Here is a 21248-nt window from a genome sequence, read left to right on the forward strand (position 1 = left end):
CAAGAGGAATTCCATTGGCCCGGAGCAAATCCTTTAAGGGACCTTCCATGCGCATTCATGACATTTCAGTACCCATATTTCTCTATTAAACTAACAGAATGCAAAGCACTTTAACTAGCAAAACAAAAGTGAAAGCACTTACAAACACTCAATCTCCGTCGCTTAACCCACGAACTTTAACTCCATCGCTTATCCCGCGAACTTTAACTCGATTATCCCGTGAACTTTAACTCGTCGCTTATCCTGTGAACTTTAACTCGTCGCTTATCCCGCGAACTTTAACCTGGCCAGACTGTACTTTACTTTCCCTGTATTTACCTGATCAGTTCCTTTTTGGTAACTCCAGTTCCCAGGTTTCGGCACCACTTATGATCGCCCACCGCCCGCAGGGACAATCACAATGCGTACGCTCTTCTTGATCACAAGAACCAAAAGGCTTATTCCACAAGTCTCAGACTTATATTGAGAACATCAGCCTATCAGAGAGTAGTCTACCAGGAAAGTCAGCCTATCAAGGAACGGTCTCCAGGCAGATACCAGGATATCCTCATGAACAACAGCCAACCAGAGTTACTTTCTAAAACTTGTATATGAGTGCAGCTATGTCTGGCAAGCTGCCTGGTGCCATCTTAGAGATCAGGCCACGGTGCGGCTCTGGGGCCCTCAGAGCCCACCCCTGACAATGAATCTTCAGAAAGAGAAATTAGGAAAACTACCCCATTCACAATAGCATCGAAAAAAATAAAATACATGGGAATCAATCTCACAAAAGAGGTGAAAGACCTCTACAATGAGAACTACAGAACACTAAAGAAAGAAATTCAAGAAAACCTTAGAAGATGGAAAGATCTCCCATGTTCTTGGATAGGAAGAATTAATATTGTCAAAAAGGCCATACTACCAAAAGTGCTCTACAGATTCAATGCAATTCCAATTAAAATCCCAATGATGTACCTTACAGAAATAGAGCAAGCAATTATGAAATTCATCTGGAAGAATAAAAAACCCAGAATAGCTAAAGCAATCCTTGGCAGAAAGAGTTAAGCAGTGGGTATCACAATACTAGATCTTCAACTCTACTACAAAGCAATAGTAACAAAAATGGCATGGTATTGATACCAAAATAGAAAGGTGGATCAATGGTACAGAATAGAGGACACGGACACAAACCCAAATAAATACAACTTTCTCATACTAGACAAAGGGACCAAAAATATGCAATGGAGAAAAGATAGCCTCTTCAACAAATGGTGCTGGGAAAATTGGAAATTCATATGCAACAGAATGAAACTAAACCCATGCCTCTCACCATGCACGAAACTCAACTCAAAATGGATCAAGGACCTTGAAATCAGACCAGAGACCTTGCATCTTATAGAAGAAAAAGTAGGTCCAGAGCTTCAACATGTCGGCTTAGGACCAGACTTCCTCAACAGGACTCCCATAGCACAAGAAATAAAAACAAGAATCAATAACTGGGATAGATTCAAACTAAAAAGCCTTCTCTCAGCAAAGGAAACTATCAGCAATGCAATGAAAGAGCCTATAGAGTGGGAGAAAATCTTTGCCAATCATACTTCAGATAGAGCACTAATCTCCAGAATCTATAAAGAACTCAAGAAACTCTACACCAAGAATGCAAATAATCCAATCGACAAATGGGCTAAGGAAATGAATAGACACTTCACAGAAGAAGATCTACAAGGAATCAACAAACATATGGAAAAATGTTCAACATCTCTAGTAATAAGAGAAATGCAAATCAAAACCACCCTAAGATTCCATCTCACCCCAATTAGAAAGGCGATTATCAAGGATACAAGCAACTACAGGTGTTGGCGAGGATGTGGGGAGAAAGGTACACTCATACATTGCTGGTGGGGCTGCAAATTAGTGCAACCACTCTGGAAAGCAGTGTGGAGATTCCTTAGAAAACTTGGAATGGAAACACCATTTGACCCAGCTATCCCACTCCTTGGCCTATACCCAAAGGACTTAAAATCAGCATATTACAGAGATACAGCCACATCAATGTTCATAGCTGCTCAGTTCACAATAGGCAGATTGTGGAACCAACCTAGATGTCCTTCAATTGATGAATGGATAAAGAAACTGTGGTATATATATACAATGGAATATTACTCAGCCATAAAGAATGATAAAATTATGGCATTTGCAGGCAAATGGATGAAATTGGAGAATATCATGCTAAGTGAGATAAGCCAATCTCAAAACACCAAAGGACGAATAATCTCGCTAATAAGTGGATGATGACACATAATGGGGGGTGGGAGGGGTTAGTGTTAAAGTTAGAGTTAGGGTTAGGGAGGGGGGCAAGAATGGAGGAAGGAAGGACTGTATAGAGGGAAAAGAGGGGTGGGGGGAAGGGAAAAATAACAGAATGAATCAAACAACATTACCCTATGTAAATTTATGATTACACAATTGGTATGCTTTACGCCATGTACAAACAGAGAAACATCATGTATCCCATTTGTTTACAATTAAAAAAAAAAAAAGAAAAAGAAAAGGGTAGGGGACTCGGGCTGTATCCCGGTGATCTCAGTGGTAGAGCACTTGCTCATCATATGTGAGGTCCTGGGTTCATACCCCAGTACCACAAGCAAAAACTAAACAGTATGTCTCTCTCATTTGTAATTCTAAAGTTTATAGAAGTGGTTCTTGAACTACACAACCCTCTGCATCACTCCAATTGGGTATGTCCCATTTGAGAACCCTCAGTGTAAAAGTGTGGAATTGTGAATAATATGGCAGTCATATTACAGTGACTATTGAGCACCTGAAATGTGACTAGGGCAAAGTGAGATGTGCATGAATGTAAAAATGCATGCTCAATTTTGAAGACAATGCAAAGGAAAGTAAAATATCTCATTAATAGTTTTAAAGAAAATAATGACATATGCCAGTAAATGGATGGAAATGGAGAACACCATGCTAAGTGAAATAAGCCAGACTCGGAAAATCAAAGGTGGAATGTTTTCTCTCATATGTGGAAGCTAGAGCAAAGTAAGGGAAAGATGGCAGAAGGGGAGTGGATTAGATATCATAAAGATATAGAGAAGATCTGTGGAGTAGAAAGAGAATTAGAGGGAGAAAGGAAGGGAAAGGGGAAGATAAATGGAATGAATTTAACAAAATCATGTTATATTTATATATAAAGATACCAAAGGAAATTTCACTTTTATATATTTGTGGAAGAAAGGAAGTTTAAAAGAGTAGAGGAGGAAGAAAAGGGGGAGGGGGAATAAAGGGGGGAATGGAAATCAAATTCAAATCTTTGCATGTATGATTTTGTCAAAATGAACCCAATTACTATAATTATGTTGCTCTAATGAAATATATTTTAAAAGACAAGATTATATTGCCTAGTGATTTTGCAGCCACTGTCTTTATGCAAGCACACCCTATGATGATCTCACAAGGTCAAAATTGCCTGAGGATGCATTTCTCAGAATATCCTCCATCATTAAGCAGTGCACAACTGTAATATATCTGATAAAGGACGAGTATTCGAAGGATATGAAGAGCTCTCAAAATTTGAAATGTTGAAAGTTTATGTGCATAACACTTAACAACTTTTAATGTTAAATGAATATTTATCTAATCCTTTCCCTTTATAATTCCAAATTTTCATGATCCTAGGGACCTTTCTACCTTAAACTATAGCATTCCCAGAGTAACACAGTGTTTAATATGAATTTAATCAACAAATATTTGTTGAATGAATTAAGGCATCAATTTTCTTATGATTATACCTAGCAATTGTACAATGTAAGTTAACTTCTACTACAAATAATTTTAGTAACTCTTTTTGAACATTTATCTATGTATTTATCTTATTTCTCCCATATACACAGCTATTCTCCATATAAGATCATAAAAGTTAAATTTGGGGGCCAATGCATTGCATAATTTTAAGTCTTTGGAACTTGCTGCTGAATTCTACTGTGAGAGCTTGAAACCAACTTATAATTCTTTCAACAACTTTGGACCAAATCACCATAAGTCTAACATCTGAAGAAAATGTAAAAACAATCTTATACCTGCTGTACAGGAGGAGAAAGAACTCACCATAGGATTCCTATGTAATATGGTATATAAATTTTATTTTTGATCTATTTCCTTATCATTTTATTCTTTCATTTTTAGTATACATGTATACATATTTCCCACACTTTGCCAAAGTTTTGAAAGTTTTCTCAATTTGATAGGCAAAAGGATATATATTAGGGGCTCAATTGTGTTCCCCCTCAAATATGTTGAAGTCCTAACCCTTAGTACCTGTAAACAGGATGGAAACAGGATGTTTGCAGGTATAATCAAGTGAAGACAAGTTAAATGGCAGGGATCCCTTGTCCAGTATGAGTGGTGTCCTTTTAAGAAGAAGGATGTTTGGAACAAAGCGCGCACGCACGCACACACACAACACACACACACACACACACACACACACACACACAACACCATGTGATGACAAGTGGGGACTGAGTGCGCCAAGGAGGACCAAGAACCAACAGCCAACATCAGAGGCTACAAACAGACCAGAGAGGGTTCTGCTCAGAGTTTCAGAGGAGCAGGACCCTGCTGACACCTGGATGGTGGATCTCTGGGCTCCAGAGATCTGTTATTCTAAGGTACTGTTTGTAGTAATTCATTGTAAGCCATCCTAAGAATCTAATCCAGTAGTCTTCCACTGTCTGCAGTTCTCCTTTCCTAGGTTTCAGTTCTCCAGGTCAACTGTATTCTGAACATATTGAATGGTGAGTCCAGAAATAAGTGAATCACAAGTTTAAAATTGTCATTCATTCTGAGCATCAAGATGGAATCTCGCTTCTGATGCAACCTTCTGCTTGCCCTCAAGATCTGACTTGGAGACTCCCAGGTGTACTGTTACCACACCTAGAAGCATGGCTGCACCTTCATCAAAGGGCACAAGTTTTCAGAGCCTGAAATTGTCAGGAAGTTGGAAGTCCTATTTGGACTCAAGGCTTAAAATAAATCTAAAAAACTATTTGAAAAGAGTAATTTAGAGGAGATCCAAGATGGCAGACTAGAGGGTGACTGCATCTCCCGTCGCTCCAGAACCCAGGATTCAAGAAGAGGAGGCATTGAGAGACTCGGGGTGATTGAGAGACTCGGGGTGAGTCTCTCCCACCAGGTGAAGCTCGGCCCGGGCAGCAGGCCCGGACATGGGCAGCTTCTCAGAGCAGGGCAGGGCAGCTAGAGACTCCCCCAAGCAGCCCTGCTCCCTCTGGCGGCAGGCTCCATCCACAGCCAGCTTCTTGGAGCAGGCCGCCCAGTGAGAGCTTTTCTGCACAGAGCCAACCCCAAGCCCTGAACCCAGCGGGGGGCCCCGGCCCACAGGTGGCTTCTGGGACCAAGGCAGGACAGGGAGAGGCTTTCCCCTAGCAGCCTGGCTCCCTCAGGCGGAGGCAGACCCTGTCTATATCCAGCTTCTAGGACCAGGACTACCCAGTGAGAGGATTTCCACGCAGAACCAGCCCCCATCTCTGGACCCAGTGGTGGGCTAGGGGCAGCTATCTTTGGAAGCACTGCATTATCAAGTTCCTCCAAGACTTCAGGTTACTGAAGGCTAGGAGGTGATAAACAAGAAATCTACAGGGACACTATAAGCCAAAGAGGAAATCTGCAATATCTCAGAGTCCCACTGATATCTGACCAATATGAGAAAACATGGAAGAAAATGTCCTAAACAAGCCTAGATACTATAAAATAAAACCCAATGACAGCACAGCAGAAGAAATGTCAGAAAGGGAGTTCAGAATGTACATAATTAAAACAATCAGCGAGGCAAACAAGGAGATGAAAGAGCAAATGCAGGCATTGAAGGAGGAGATGAAAGAGCAAATGCAGGCATTAAATGATCGCAACAATCAACAGTTAAAAGAGCAAATGTGGGAAGCAAAAGATCATTTCAATAAAGAGTTAGAGATACTGAAAAAAAAAAAAAAAAAAAAAAACCAAACAGAAATCCTTGAAATGAAGGAAACAATAAACCAAGTTAAAAATACATAGAAAGCATAACCAATAGGATAGAACACCTGGAAGACAGAACCTCAGACATTGAAGAAAAAATATTTAATCTTGAAAACAAAGTTGACCAAACAGAGAAGATGGTAAGAAATCATGAACAGAATCTACAAGAATTATGGGATATCATGAAAAGGCCAAATTTAAGAATTATTGCCATTGAGGAAGGCTTAGAGAAACAAACTAAAGGAATGAACAATCTATTCAATGAAATAATATCAGAAAATTTCCTAAATTTGAAGAATGAAATGCAAAATCATGTTCAAGAGGCTTATAGGACTCCAAATATACAAAATTACAAGACCCACACCAAGGCATATTATTATGAAAATAACTAACATACAAAATAAAGACAGAATTTTAAAGACCATGAGAGAAAATAATCAAATTACATTCAGGGGAAAACCAATAAGAACATCAGCAGATTTTTCAATCCAGACCCTAAAAGCTAGAAGAGCCTGGAACAACATTTACCAAGCCCTGAAAGAAAACGGATGCCAACCAAGAATCTTATATCCAGCAAAACTTACTTTCAGATTTGATGATGAAATAAGATCCTTCCATGATAAACAAAAGCTAAAAGAATTTACAAAAAGAAAGCCGGCATTACAGAACATTCTCAGCAAAATATTCCATGAGGAAGAGATGAAAAACAACGATGCAAATCAGCAATTGGAGGAACTAGCCTAAAGGAATAGCCAAATAAAGGAGAAACCAAAACATTTCAAAAAACAAAAATGAGTCAAATGACTGGGAATACAAATCATATCACAATAATAACCCTGAATGTTAATGACCTGAACTCAATCAAAAGACATAGACTGGCAGATTGGATTAAAAAGAAAAATCCAACAATATGCTACCTGCAAGAGACTCATCTCATAGAAAGAGATACCCACAGACTAAAGGTGAAAGGATGGGAAAAATATAACATGCCCATGGACACAGCAAAAAAGCTGGAGTATCCATCCTCGTTTCAGATAATGTGGACTTCAAGCCAAAATCAGTCAGAAGGGATAAAGAAGGACATTTCATACTGCTTAAGGGAAGCATAAATCAGCAAGATATAACAATCATAAATATCTATGCTCTGAACATTGGCTCATCCATTTACGTCAAACAAATCCTTCTCAATTCCAGAAATCAAATAGACCGCAACACAATAATACTAGGTGATTTTAACACACCTCTCTCACCATTGGATAGATCTTCCAAACAAAAATTGAATAAAGAAACCATAGATCTCAATAACACAATCAACAATTTAGACTTAAGGGACATATGTAGAATATACCATCCAACAAAGAGTGAATACACTTTCTTCTCAGCAGCACATGGATCCTTCTCTAAAATAGACCATATGGAATGCCACAAAGCTACTCTTAGCAAATACAAGAAGATAGAGATACTACCTTGTATTCTATCAGATCATAATGGATTGAAATTAGAAATAAATGACAGAATAAAAACAAACTTCTCCAATACCTGGAGATTAAATAATATGCTATTGTATGATGAATGGATAACAGAAGACATCAGGAGGGAAATAAAAATTCTTAGAAGTAAATGAGAACAGAGACACATCATATCAAAATCTCTGTGACACTATGAAAGCAGTACTTAGAGGAAGATTTATTTCATGGGGCGCTTTCAACAAAAGAAGTAGAAATCAACAAATAAACAACTTAACTCTACAGCTCAAAGCCCTAGAAAAAGAAGAGCAGACCAACACCAAAAGTAGTAGAAGACAGGAAATAGTTAAAATCAGAGCCAAAATCAACAAAATTGAAACAAAAGAAACAATCGGAAAAATTAACAAAATAAATAATTGGTTCTTTGAAAAAATAAACAAAATTGAAAAACCCTTAGCCACACTAACAAAGAGAAAGAGGGAGAAAACTCAAATTACTAAAATTCAGGATGAACAAGGAAATATCATAACAGACAGGAGTGAAATACAAAACATAATTAGAAGCTGTTTTGAAAATCTATACTCCAACAAAACAGAAAACTTCAAAGACATCAACAAGTTTCTAGAGACGTATGAATTGCCTAATCTGAACCAGGAGGACATAAACAACTTAAATAAATCAATTTCAAGTAGTGAAATAGAAGAGGTCATCAAAAGCCTACCAACAAAGAAAAGTCCGGGACCAGATGGGTTCTCAGCTGAGTTCTACAAAACCTTTAAAGAAGAGCTCATTCCAATACTCCTCAAAGTATTCCATGAAATAGAGGAGGAGGGAACCCTCCCAAACTCATTCTATGAAGCCAATATCACCCTGATACCTAAGCCAGACAGAGACACATCAAGGAAAGAAAATTTCAGACCAATATCCTTAATGAACATCAACGCAAAAATTCTCAACAAAATTTAGCAGATCGCATACAAAAATATATTAAAAAGATAGTGCACCATGATCAAGTGGGTTTTATCCCAGGGATGCGAGGTTGGTTCAACATCCGGAAATCAATAAATGTCATTCACCATATCAACAGACTTAAAGTTAAGAATCACATGATTATTTCAATAGATGGAGAAAAAGCATTCGATAAAATACTGCATCCCTTCATGCTCAAAACACTAGAAAAAATAGGGATAGTGGGAACATTCCTTAACATTGTAAAGGCCATCTATGCTAAGCCCATGGCCAATATCATTCTAAATGGTGAAAAACTGAAAGCATTCCCCCTAAACACTGGAACAAGGCAGGGATGCCCTCTTTCACCACTTCTATTCAACATCGTCCTTGAGACTCTAGCCAGAGCAATCAGACAAACCAAAGAAATTAAAGGGATACGAATAGGAAAAGAAGAACTCAAACTATCCCTGTTTGCTGATGACATGATTATATATTTAGAGGAACCTGGAAATTCCACCAAAAACTTTTAGAACTCATAAGTGAATTCAGTAAAGTAGCAGGTTACAAGATCAATGCTCATAAATCCAATGCATTTTTATACATAAGTGATGAATCTTCAGAAAGAGAAGTTAGGAAAACTACCCCATTCACAATAGCATCGAAAAAAATAAAATACATGGGAATCAATCTCACAAAAGAGGTGAAAGACCTCTACAATGAGAACTACAGAACACTAAAGAAAGAAATTCAAGAAAACCTTAGAAGATGGAAAGATCTCCCATGTTCTTGGATAGGAAGAATTAATATTGTCAAAATGGCCATACTACCAAAAGTGCTCTACAGATTCAATGCAATTCCAATTAAAATCCCAATGATGTACCTTACAGAAATAGAGCAAGCAATTATAAAATTCATCTGGAAGAATAAGAAACCCAGAATAGCTAAAGCAATCCTTAGCAGAAAGAGCGAAGCAGTGGATATCACAATACCGGAACTTCAACTCTACTACAAAGCAATAGTAACAAAAGTGGCATGGTATTGGTACCAAAATAGACAGTTAGATCAATGTACAGAATAGAGGACATGGACACAAACCCAAATAAATACAATTTTCTCATATTAGACAAGGGACCAAAAATATGCAATGGAGAAAAGATAGCCTCTTCAACAAACGGTGCTGGAAAAACTTGAAATTCATGGGCAACAGAATGAAATTAAACCCCTATCTCTCACCCTGCACAAAACTCAACTCAAAATGGATCAAGGACCTTGGAATCAGACCAGAGACCTTGCATCTTATAGAAGAAAAAGTAGGTCCAAATCTTCAACATGTCGGCTTAGGATCAGACTTCCTTAACAGGACTCCCATAGCACAAGAAATAAAAACAAGAATCAACAACTGGGATAGATTTAAACTAGAAAGCTTTCTCTCAGCAAAGGAAACTATCAGTAATGTGTAGAGAGCCTACAGAGTGGGAGAAAATCTTTGCCACTCATACTTCAGATAGAGTGCTAATTTCCAGAATCTATAAAGAACTCAAAAAACTCTACACCAAGAATACAAATAATCCAATCAACAAATGGGCTAAGGAAATGAACAGACACTTCACAGAAGAAGATGTACAAGCAATCAACAGGTATATGAAAAAATGTTCAACATCTCTAGTAATAAGAGAAATGCAAATCAAAACTACCCTAAGATTCCATCTCACTCCAATTAGAATGGCGATTATCAAGAACAGAAGAAACAAAGGTGTTGGCGAGGATGTGGGGAAAAAGGTACACTCATACATTGCTGGCGGGGTTGCAAATTAGTGCAGCCATTCTGGAAAGCAGTGTGGAGATTCCTCAGAAAACTTGTAATGGAACCACCATTTGACCCAGCTCTCCCATTCCTTGGCCTATACCCAAAGGACTTAAAATCAGCATACTACAGAGATACAGCCACATCAATGTTCATAGCTGCTCAGTTCACAATAGGCAGATTGTGGAACCAACCTAGATGTCCTTCAATTGATGAATGATAAGGAAACTGTGGCATATATACAATGGAATGTTACTCCACCATAAAGAATGATAAAATTATGGCATTTGCAGGCAAATGGATGAAGTTGGAGAATATCATGCTAAGTGAGATAAGCCAATCTCAAAAAACCAAAGGACGAATGATATCGCTGATAAGCGGATGATGACACATAATGGGGGGTGGGAGGGGTTAGTGTTAGGGTTAGAGTTAGGGTTAGGGAGCGGGGCAAGAATGGAGGAAGGAAGGACAGTATAGAGGGAAAAGAGGGGTCGGAGGGGTGGGGGGAAGGGAAAAAATAACAGAATGAATCAAACAACATTACTCTATGTAAATTTATGATTACACAAATAGTATGCCTTTACTCCATGTACAGAGAAACAACATGTATCCCCTTTGTTTACAATGGGAGACATATTTTTTTATTTAAAAAAAAAAAAAAAGATGGAATCTTGACCTGTCATTCTCACCCATCCAGCATAGGGATTATCCCTTTATCCAGAGAATCCTGGCTGCAAATGCTACTCTCCTGTTCAGCACTTAGCAGCTGTCCCAGTTATCGGAACCACTGTTGTGGCCTCTTTGTGCTGGTGTTCAAGTAATCCTTATTTTATTTAAAAATGGCCACAAAGTCTGAGAATTAATGAGGCTGCAGATTTGACTATGCCAAAGAGAAGCTGTAAAGTGTCCTTTCAGTTAGAAAGCAACAGTTCTTGACTCAATAAGGAAAGAAAAAATCATTCTCTGAGGTTGCTTTTATAACTGAGTGAAAATGTGTATCCACTAAACTAAAATTTATGGATTGGAGGAGGGACCCAGTGGTCCTGTAAAAGTCAGACCCTTCTCTCTGAAATTCAGCACATTTCAAAGTTTCCATTTACTTAATATTTGGATGTTAGTTTTACAAGGATGCCTGAAAAAATTAGAAAATTTCATCTATGGCATCAAGACAAACAGGAAGGAGCTGCAGTACTGGCCCTATGGTCTCCTTGTGCACGATTGAAAGAATGACCAACAGGGAGCGCTAGTGGGAAAATGGCCACCAGATTTCTGTCATCCCAGTTACCTGAAAAGGGGCTTCTGTCTGCTTTACTGGGAGCACCTGCTTAGCCAAAGCCAAGATTGTCTTTTATAAGAAGGTTGTTCTTTAAATTTGACTTTATGTATTTTTTCTTTCAATCTTATGGATTTCAATTCAAATGTTCAAGTAGACCAATATCTTTTTTAACCATCCCCCCAAACACTCTACCAAGCAAGATAGAAATAGGAAATGTGTATGACACATGACTCGTGACTCCTTAGACTCAGTGTAACACCCTTTGGACTGATTCATATAACAAATTCTCTGAAATATGTAAGTAGTAACCCTACTATTGCTGTGGAAGGAGCGAGAGGTTGTGTCTACAGGGGAAACTTACTCTGAAGGTGCTGTTAACTCATGATGAATCCAAGAGAGCTCAGGTAAGTTGTGTGCTTGGTACTGAATTGACTTGATCAACCACCACCACTACTTCAGAATCAGGATATTTCTTCTCTAAAATCAACAAAAGTCATGATATCTGGGTATTCTTCCTGTTTGTAGATGTCCAACTGAATGAAATGCAATTAGAGTTGGGCTGATGAAACATTCACAAGAAGAACCAGGGCTTGGTTGGCCATGATGGAAGAGTAAATGTGTTTTGTGAGGGTCCCTTCTGACTTCTTGCTTCCTGATGGGTAATATATAAGACAAGTATTAACTCATTTAATTATCCAGCAACCCTATGGGATTAGTAATCCCTATTTGGGGGTGAACATAGTATCAGTTAAATGCTATTCTAGGCATCTATTGAGGGTAACTGCTTACTGCCTGAGATGGCATGGGTGGCATGGACTTCAAGACATCCATCTCTGTCTTGAGAATCTTTTTTTCATCTCTTTTTAAAAATATGGCTTCCCGCACTTTCTCCTCTGTCTTGAATTTCACCTTTTTACAAACTTCACTGCTGCCAGATGCAGGGGTGACCAGCTGCACTGATTTAGAAAGTCAGGTGGAAACTATTAGGAGCTGTCACTTTGACTCCTAGGAGGTGAGACCACGGGCCAGCCCAGCTGCACAGGTGTGTGACTGAATGGGAACCCAATTCTGTGCCTAGGGCAGCCTGGTGCTGGGATTCCAGGTGCCAGCAGTCATTAGCACTTGCTCTCAGGGCAGAGCAGGTGGGCTGGGTACTGGACAGAACCTAGGCTGGTACTCCCCTAACTTCTGAGGCCAACTTGGAACATCGGTCCTGCACAGAATACCTTTGCAGGTGCTCAGAACCACTGACAAAGGAGAGGCAAAACCCAAAGGAGTGTGATCTAGTAGTTTGCTTGATCATTTGCATAATCATTTGCATATCCATTTACTTGCTTATGCTCATTCTCCCAATGAACATTAAATATAAAAGAGACTTCCAAGGGTGCTTTTTAAATCCATGGAACCCACAGGTTGTCTTATCCAAGTTCATGCTATTTTTCCTTCCATGTCCCTGGATATTTAGCATGTGGACATATTAAACAGAACCCTAATTTAGAATGGAACCAAGATAAATAGATTCATATCTAGCATGGAAACAGAAAACAATATGAAATTTTCTCCCATGAGAAAGATATCATAGTAAATTACAGGGACATTAGGAAACAATTTCATAGTACTTTTATTTTGCTCATGTTCTATACAATAAGTTCCTTTCGTTTGGAGAATTAATGAATACCTTGTGAGCTCTAGAGACTAGTTAGCTAGCTTTGTTAAGACAGAATAGCAGTTAGGCCATAACACCTGCTTATTTACAAGTTATCATTTTTTGTTTTCCTAATCATAAGTTCCTAAGAGATAAATCCATTCTCAAAGATGTACTGTCTATCTTAACCTCTTAAAATACAAATCTGACCTTCTGTTTTGTGATCTTAATGTAGTATGAAACTGTTCTTAATCTTCATGGTATAAAAGAAGCACTTAAAGCAAATTTTTAATGTTTTTCTTTCACTTCTGGGGTCCCTCTCTACTTTGTCTTTTGGAGGGGGTGCATATGCTTTCTGTTGTATGCTCACCTTGCTTTTAGAGTGTCTTCCCCTTTCTCCTGACACATGAGCCTGTCACTGACAGCTAACCAGAAACAGACTCGGGGAGTCATCTAGGTCACCTGAGGCCACCTGCGATGTTTTCCTTGGCTGAGCCCAGCATCCCCTGAACTAGACAGGAGGCCTCATTATGGCAGTAGCTGCTTTGCATGAGGGAGCGGGAGACACTGGGACTCTCCAGTTTCCTTTCTGTGCCCGATTCTCAAATGGGCAGCTTCCATCCCTAGAGGGGGCACTTTGGAAATGTGGGTGGGGTGTTTTGGTTGTCACGACAACTGGGGCCACTGCTGGCTTAGCAAGAGGGGCCTGGGATTCTGCAGTGTGTGAGATTGTTCTACAAAATGAATTGTCGCACTGGAATGTCGGTAGTGTCCCCACTGAGAAACGTGGCTATTCCCTGCTTGATTATCTTCAATGCTGACAACATGAGGAGCACAAGATGAGAAGGAAGTAGGTCTGGGAACAAAAAGACCTCTTTGCTGATGATCTAGGACCCTGCTTTGGCCTGAGCAAGCAAGCTAGCTACCCTGTGATCCGTCTGCCTGTTGGTCGAAGTACCCCTGTATGCAAAAGTGCAGCAGGCCACAAGTCCACTTACTTTGTTGTTTTTTTGTTGTTCTCTTTAGTTATACATGACAACAGAATGCATTTTGATTCATTGTACACAATGGAGCACGACTTTTCATTTCTCTTTACATGATGTAGAGTCACACCATACGTGCAATCATACATGTACACAGGGTAATGATATCTACCTCATTCACCATCTTTCCTACCTCCTACCACTCCCCTCCACTCACTCCCCTATACAAAATCCAAAGTGCCTCCATTCTTCCCTTACCCCTGCCCCCATTATGTATCAGCATCCACTTATCAGAGAAAATATTCGGCTTTGGCCTTTGGTTTTTTGGGTTTGGTTTATTTCACTTAGCATAATATTCTCCAACTCCATCCATTTACCTGCAAATGCCATAAATTTACTCTTCTTTAAGGTTGAGTAATATTCCATTGTGTGTATGTACCACATTTTCTTTATTCATTCATTTGTTGATGGGCATCTAGGTTGGTTCCATACCTTAGCTATTGTGAATTAAGCTGCTATGAACATTGATGTGGCTGCATCACTGTAGTATGCTGATTTTAAGTCCTTTGGGTATAGACCGAGGAGTGGGATAGCTGGGTCAAATGGTGGTTCCATTCCAAGTTTTCTGAGCAATCTCTATACTGCTTTCCAGAGTGGCTGCACCAATTTGCAGTCCAACCAGCAATGTATGAGTGTACCTTTTCCCCCACATCCTCTCCAACACCTATTGTTGCTTGTATTCTTGATAATAGACATTCTAATTGGGGTAAGATGAACTCTTAGGGTAGTTTTGATTTGCATTTCTCTAATTATTAGAGATGTTCAACATTTTTTCATATATTTGTTGATCAATTGTATATCTTCCTGCTCAGTTCCTTAGCCCATTTATTGATTGGATTATTTGTATTTTTGGTGTTTTTTGAGTTCTTTATACATTCTGAAGAATAGTGCTCTACCTGAAGTGCATGTGGTAAGGATTTTCTCCCACTATGTAGGCTCTCTCTTCATGTAATTGATTATTTTGCTGATAAAAAGCTTTTTAGTTTGAATCTATCCCATTTATTGATTCTTGATTTTATTTTTTGCACTTTGGGGGTCTTGTTAAGGAAGTCAGGTCCTAAGCCGACATGATGAAGAGTTGGGCCTACTTTTTCTTCTGTTTGGCACAGGAGCTCTGGTCTAATTTCTATGTCTTTGATCCATTTTGATTTGAGTTTTGAGTTTTTGAGATAGAGGTTTAATTTCATTTTGTTGCAAATGGATTTCCATTTTTCTCAGCACCATTTGTTGAAGAGACTATCTTTTCTCCATTCTAAGTTTTTGGTGCCTTTGTCTAATATGAGATACCCATATTTATGTGGGTTTGTCTCTATGTCTTCTGTTCTGTACCATTGGTTTACCTGTCTATTTTGGTGCCAATACTATGATGTTTTTATTACTATTGCTTTGTAGTACAGTTGAAGTTCTGGTATTGTGATGCCTCCTGCTTCACTCTTCCTGATAAGGATTACTTTGGCTATTCAGGGTCTTTTATTATTCCAAATGAATTTCATGATTGCTTTCTGTATTTCTATGAGGTACATCATTGGAATTTTAACTGGAATTGCATTGAATGTGTATAATGCTTTTGGTAGTATGGTCATTTTTAAAATTCTACCTATCTAAGAACATGGGTGATCTTTCCATCTTCTAAGGTTTTCTTTAATTTCTTTATTATTTTGTAATGTTCATTGTAGAGGTATTTCAATTTTTTTTAAGATTCCCAAGTGTTTTTTTTTTTTTTTTTTTTTGAGGTTATTGTGAATGGGGTAGTTTTCCTAATTTCTCTTTCAAAGAATTCATCACTTATGAATAGAAATGCATTAGATTTATGAGTGTTGATATTATATCCTGCTACTGTGTTGAATTTATTTATTGGTTCTAGAAGGTTTCTGGTGGAATTTTTTGGATCCTCTAAATATAGAATGATGTCATCAGCAAGTAGTGATAGTGTGAGTTCTTTTCCTATTTGTATCCCTTTAATTTCTTTGGTCTGTCTAATTGCTTTGGCTAGAGTTTCAATAACTTTTCTGAATATAAGTGGTAAAAGAGGAATCTCTGTCTGTTCCAGTCTTTAGGGGGAATGTTTTCAATTTTTTATCCATTTAGAATGAGATGGCCTTGGGTTTAGCATAGATAACCTTTATAATGTTGAGGTGTGTTCCTGCTATCCCTATTTTATCTAGTGTTTTGAGCATGAAGGGGTGCTGTGTTTTATAAAATGCTTTCTCTGCATCTATTGAAATGATCATATGATTCTTAACTTTAAGTCTATTGATGTGATGAATTACATTTATTGATTTCTGAATGTTGAACCAACCTTGCATCCCTGGAATGAACCCCATTTGATTATGGTGGACTATTCTTTTAATATGTTTTTGTATGTGATTTGCCAGAATTTTGTTAAGAATTTTTGCATCTATATTCAGAGATATCAGTCTAAAGTTTTCTTTCCTTGATGTGTCTTTGTCTGGTTTTGATATCAGATGACACTAGTTTCATAGAATGAATTTGGAAGGGTTCCCTCCTTTTATATTTCATGGAATACTTTGAGGAGTATTGGTGTTAGATCTTCTTTGAAGGTCTTTAGAATTAGACTGAGAATCCATCTGGTCCTAGGCTTTTCTTGATTGGTAGACTTTTGATGGCCTTTTCTATTTTGGTGCTTGAAATTGATCTGTTTAATTGTGTATGTCCTCCCAGTTCATTTTGGGTGGATTGTATATCTCTGAAAATGTGTCAACGTCTTCAAGATTTTCTATTTTGTTGGAGTATAGATTTTCAAAATAGCTTCTAATTATCTTTTTATTTCAATAGTGTCTGTCATGATATTTCCTTTTCATCATGAATTTTAGTAATTTGAGTTCTCTCTCCTCTTCATTAATGTGGCTAAAGGTTTATCAATTTTGCTTTTTTTTTTGAAAGAAGCAACTTTTTGTTTTGTCAATTTTTTGAATTGTTTCATTTCAATTTTATTGAATTCAGCTCTGATTTTAATTGTTTCCTGTCTTCTACTTTTGGTGTGATCTGTTCTCCTTTTTCTAGGACTTTGAGATGTAATGTTAGGTCATTTATTTGTAGACCTTTTATTATTTTATTGAATGAGTTCAATGCAATAAACTTTCCTCTTAGTACTGTTTTCATAGTGTCCTAGAGATTTGGATATGTTGTATCAGTGTTCTCATTTACCTCTAAGAATTTTTTTTAATCTCCTCCTTGATGTCTTCTATCCATGCATCACTCAATAACCTATTATTTAGTCTTCAGGTATTAGAGTAGTTTCTATTTTTTATTTTATCATTGATTTCTAATTTCATTCCATTATGATCTGATAAAATTCAAGGTAGTATCTCTATCTTTTTGTATTTGCTAAGAGTAGCTTTGTGGCATTCCATATGGTCTATTTTAGAGAAGGATCATGTGCTGCTGAGAAAAATGTGTATTCACTTGTTGATGGATGGAATATTCTATATATGTCTGTTAAGTCTAAATTTTTTTTATTGTATTATTGAGTTCTATGGATTCTTTGTACAGTTTTTGTTTGGAAGATCTATCCAGTGGTGAGAGAGATGTGTTAAAGTCACCCAGAATTATTGTGTTGTGGTCTATTTGATTCCCGAAATTGAGAAGGGTTTGTTTCACATACATAGATGCTCCATTGTTTGGGGCATAAATATATATGATTATTATGTCTTGTTGATTTATGGTTCCCTTCAGCAGTATGAGATGTCCTTCTTTATCCCTTCTAAGTTTCACTTGAAGTCCACTTTATCTGATATGAGGATGGAAACTCCTGTGTGTGTGGTATGCTTTTTCCCATCCTTTCACCTTCAGTCTATGAATGTCTTTTCCTATGAGATGAGTCTCTTCAGGACAGCATGTTGTTGGGTCTTTTGTAAAAATAAAATCTGTCTATGTCTTTTGATTAATGTGTTTAGGCCAGTAACATTCAGAGTTATTATTGAAGTATGATTTGTATTCTCAGTCATTTTGGCTTATTTTTGGTTTTTAACTTGACTTGGTTTCTTCTTTGATTAGCTTTTCCTTTAGTGTAGTTCCTCCCTTTGCTGACTTACATTGTTGTTTTTCATTTCCTCCTCATGGAATGTTTTGCTGAGAATATTCTGTAGTGCAGGCTTTCTATTTGTAAATTCTTTTAACTTTGTTTATCATGGAAGGTTTTTATTTCATCATCAAATCTGAAGGTTAGTTTTGCTGAATATAAGATTCTTGGTTGGCATTCATGTTCTTTCAGAGCTTGGTATATATTATCCCAGGACCTCTTAGCTTTTAGGTCTGGTGTGTGAAATCTGCTGATATTTGAATTGACTTCCCCCTATTTGTAATTTGATACTTTTCTCTTGCAGCCTTTAAAATCTATTCTTATTTTGTAAGCTGGGCATTTTCATTATAATATGCCTTGCTGAAAATCTGTTGTAAATTTGTACATTTGGTATCTTGTAAGTCTCTTATATTTGATTTTCCATTTCATTCTTCAGGTTTGGGAAATTTTCTGACATTATTTCACTGAATAGTTTGTTCATTCCTTTTGTTTTTATCTCTGTGCCTTCCTCTATCCCAATAATTCTTAAATTTGGTCTTTTCAAGTTTTCCCATAATTCTTGGAGGTTCTATTCATGATTTCTTACTGTCTTTTCTATGTGGTCAACTTTATTTTCAAGATTAAATATTTTGTCTTCATTGTCTGAGGTTCTGTCTTTCAAGAGATATAGTGTGTTGGGTGATGCTTTCTATTGAATTTTCAATTTGATTTGTTGTTTCCTTCATTTTAAGGATTTCTGTTTGCTTTTTTTCAGAATCTCTCTTTATTGAAGTCATCTTTTGCTTCTTGTATTTGCTCTTTTAACTCTTTATTGGAGTGATCATTTATTGTCTGCATTTGCTCTCTTATCTCATCCTTTACTTCTTAGATCATTTTAATTATGTACATTTTGAACTCCTGACATTTATTGTACCATGCTGTCAATGGATTCTATTAATATAGCATCTTGGTTTATTTGGGGCACTTTCTTCCCTTGTTTTTTAATGTTGTTTGTGTGTCTTCTGCTGGCCATGCATATCTGAGGTATTACAGTTTCCCCCCATAGATGTTTAGTGTCCCTACAGGTTTTCAATACCTCACCTTTAAGGGGGAGATCAATATTAACAGCACCCAATGCAAACAATATGTAGCCTTAAACAAAATAGCCCTTGTTAATATGTTAAGTTTTGTCATAATAAACAGAGATGATACGTTCGATTATAATCTACAACATAAAAAATAGGTTAGCAATAAGGTCTATAATTTCAAAGAGAGACAAAAAGAACAGGGGAAGGGTGTAGAATGTGATGTTAATGAGGTAAGAGGTGAGAATATAGAGCAAATAGGTCATAGGAAGACTGAAAGAGGAATCAAAAGAAGTTGGTTGTTAGCATGAGAATAGGGAGAAAGAGACTGAGGAAACAGATAAATAAGAGGAAAACAGTGAGAAAAAAAAAACATGTAAAAATAAAATAAAAGGATCTACAGGAAAACTATAATATACTATTCAAACCTCCCAGGTCCTCAGTAGCTTGGTACATGAAAAGTACTTAATTTCAAAGATATTGGGGATATGAGAGCAGGAAATGAGAAAAGAAAAAAGAAAAAATAGGGAAAAAAGAGTCTTGAAGGAGAATTGAACACTTGTTTCTATTGGAGTTCCACATCTTCTCTGCTTCTCTTTTCTTCTGATAGGTGGGGTTGTCTGCAATTTGCTGTAACTCCACTCTTAGGATGGTGAAAGTTACTAAGGTGGGAGGATTAGACTTGGAGGCACAACTCCTGGAGGCAAGGTATAGCAATTGCCAGTCCCTCTGGAAGACTGTGCCCTGGAACTTACCTTTGGGTTTCACTTGTATGATGCAAGAGCCTGGTCTTAACCCCTTTGAATCTTAACCTCACATATGGACCCCGCAATTCATGGTCTCTAAACTGTGTCTCTCTTGCCCTACCCTTTTGACTTCCCAGTCAGGAACCTCTCTCCCCAGAGATTCTGGAGGCTGAGTGCTGGGATCTGTGTGCCTGTGGTTGAAAATTGTTCTGTATGGCCAGAGCAGGACCAGGCATTGAGAGCTGTGGGCCACCCATGTAGCTGTAAGTACTGGGCTGTGTTGGTGGCTAGGCGTGGTTGAGAGACTGAGGATTGAGGACCAGGAGGGCCCTGTTGATTGCCAAACCAGTGGGACCAAGATTAGTGGGTGCCATATTGGGGAGGGAGTCATGCACTGGGCTGATGTTGGGTCCCAGCAAGTGCTGCCTTAGTTGTCTCTGGGATCCTGGTGGGTGCCAGACTGGTTGGTTGGAAGAGCTGGAATCAAGATGCCCTCACGCATCCTCCACATCTCTTGTCTCACACCTTCTGTCTGGGTTCATTGTCCTTCTGCCTGAAGTAAATCCTTCTGAATTCCCTTTAGTGCAGAAATGTAATGTTTTAAATCACTTTTAAATTGCAAATATACAAAATGATATATGTTCCATTTTCCAGAAATTTGTAAAATATGGGACAATCCAAAAAAGAGAGCAAAGTAATATTCAGATTACTGCTACTGAGAGTACCATTAAAAAATTATGTGTATTTCTACATTATGTGCATACAACACACACACACACACACACACACATATTTGTGACACACACATTAAGAGTTGTGTGCATAATTATTAGTACTGTTGGCTATTCTATTATTATAGATCTCTGCTACATTTATAGTAATGGGAACATGTTATAAAGACTTTTTTCACCTGCCCTTTTCATTTAATAATATAGCTTGACTACTTTTCTACTGTCCTTTCACATTCTTTCACAAAATCACTTTCTAAAAATAATTAAAAATTAAATATTAGCAAGAAGGAGTCTTAGAATTACTGGGAGGTGGGTGTGTCAATGTTCATTTCACTAGTAGTATTTATGCTTTATTCATATGTAATGAATTTTTGTATGTGTATTCTTAATTATTTTAAAATATAAAGGTTAAGGTTAATATCATGAACATCAAGACTTGTCCTGGAATACAAATCCTCTGAT

The sequence above is a fragment of the Sciurus carolinensis genome, chromosome 14 (assembly GCF_902686445.1).
Source record: "Sciurus carolinensis chromosome 14, mSciCar1.2, whole genome shotgun sequence".
NCBI lineage: Eukaryota > Metazoa > Chordata > Mammalia > Rodentia > Sciuridae > Sciurus > Sciurus carolinensis.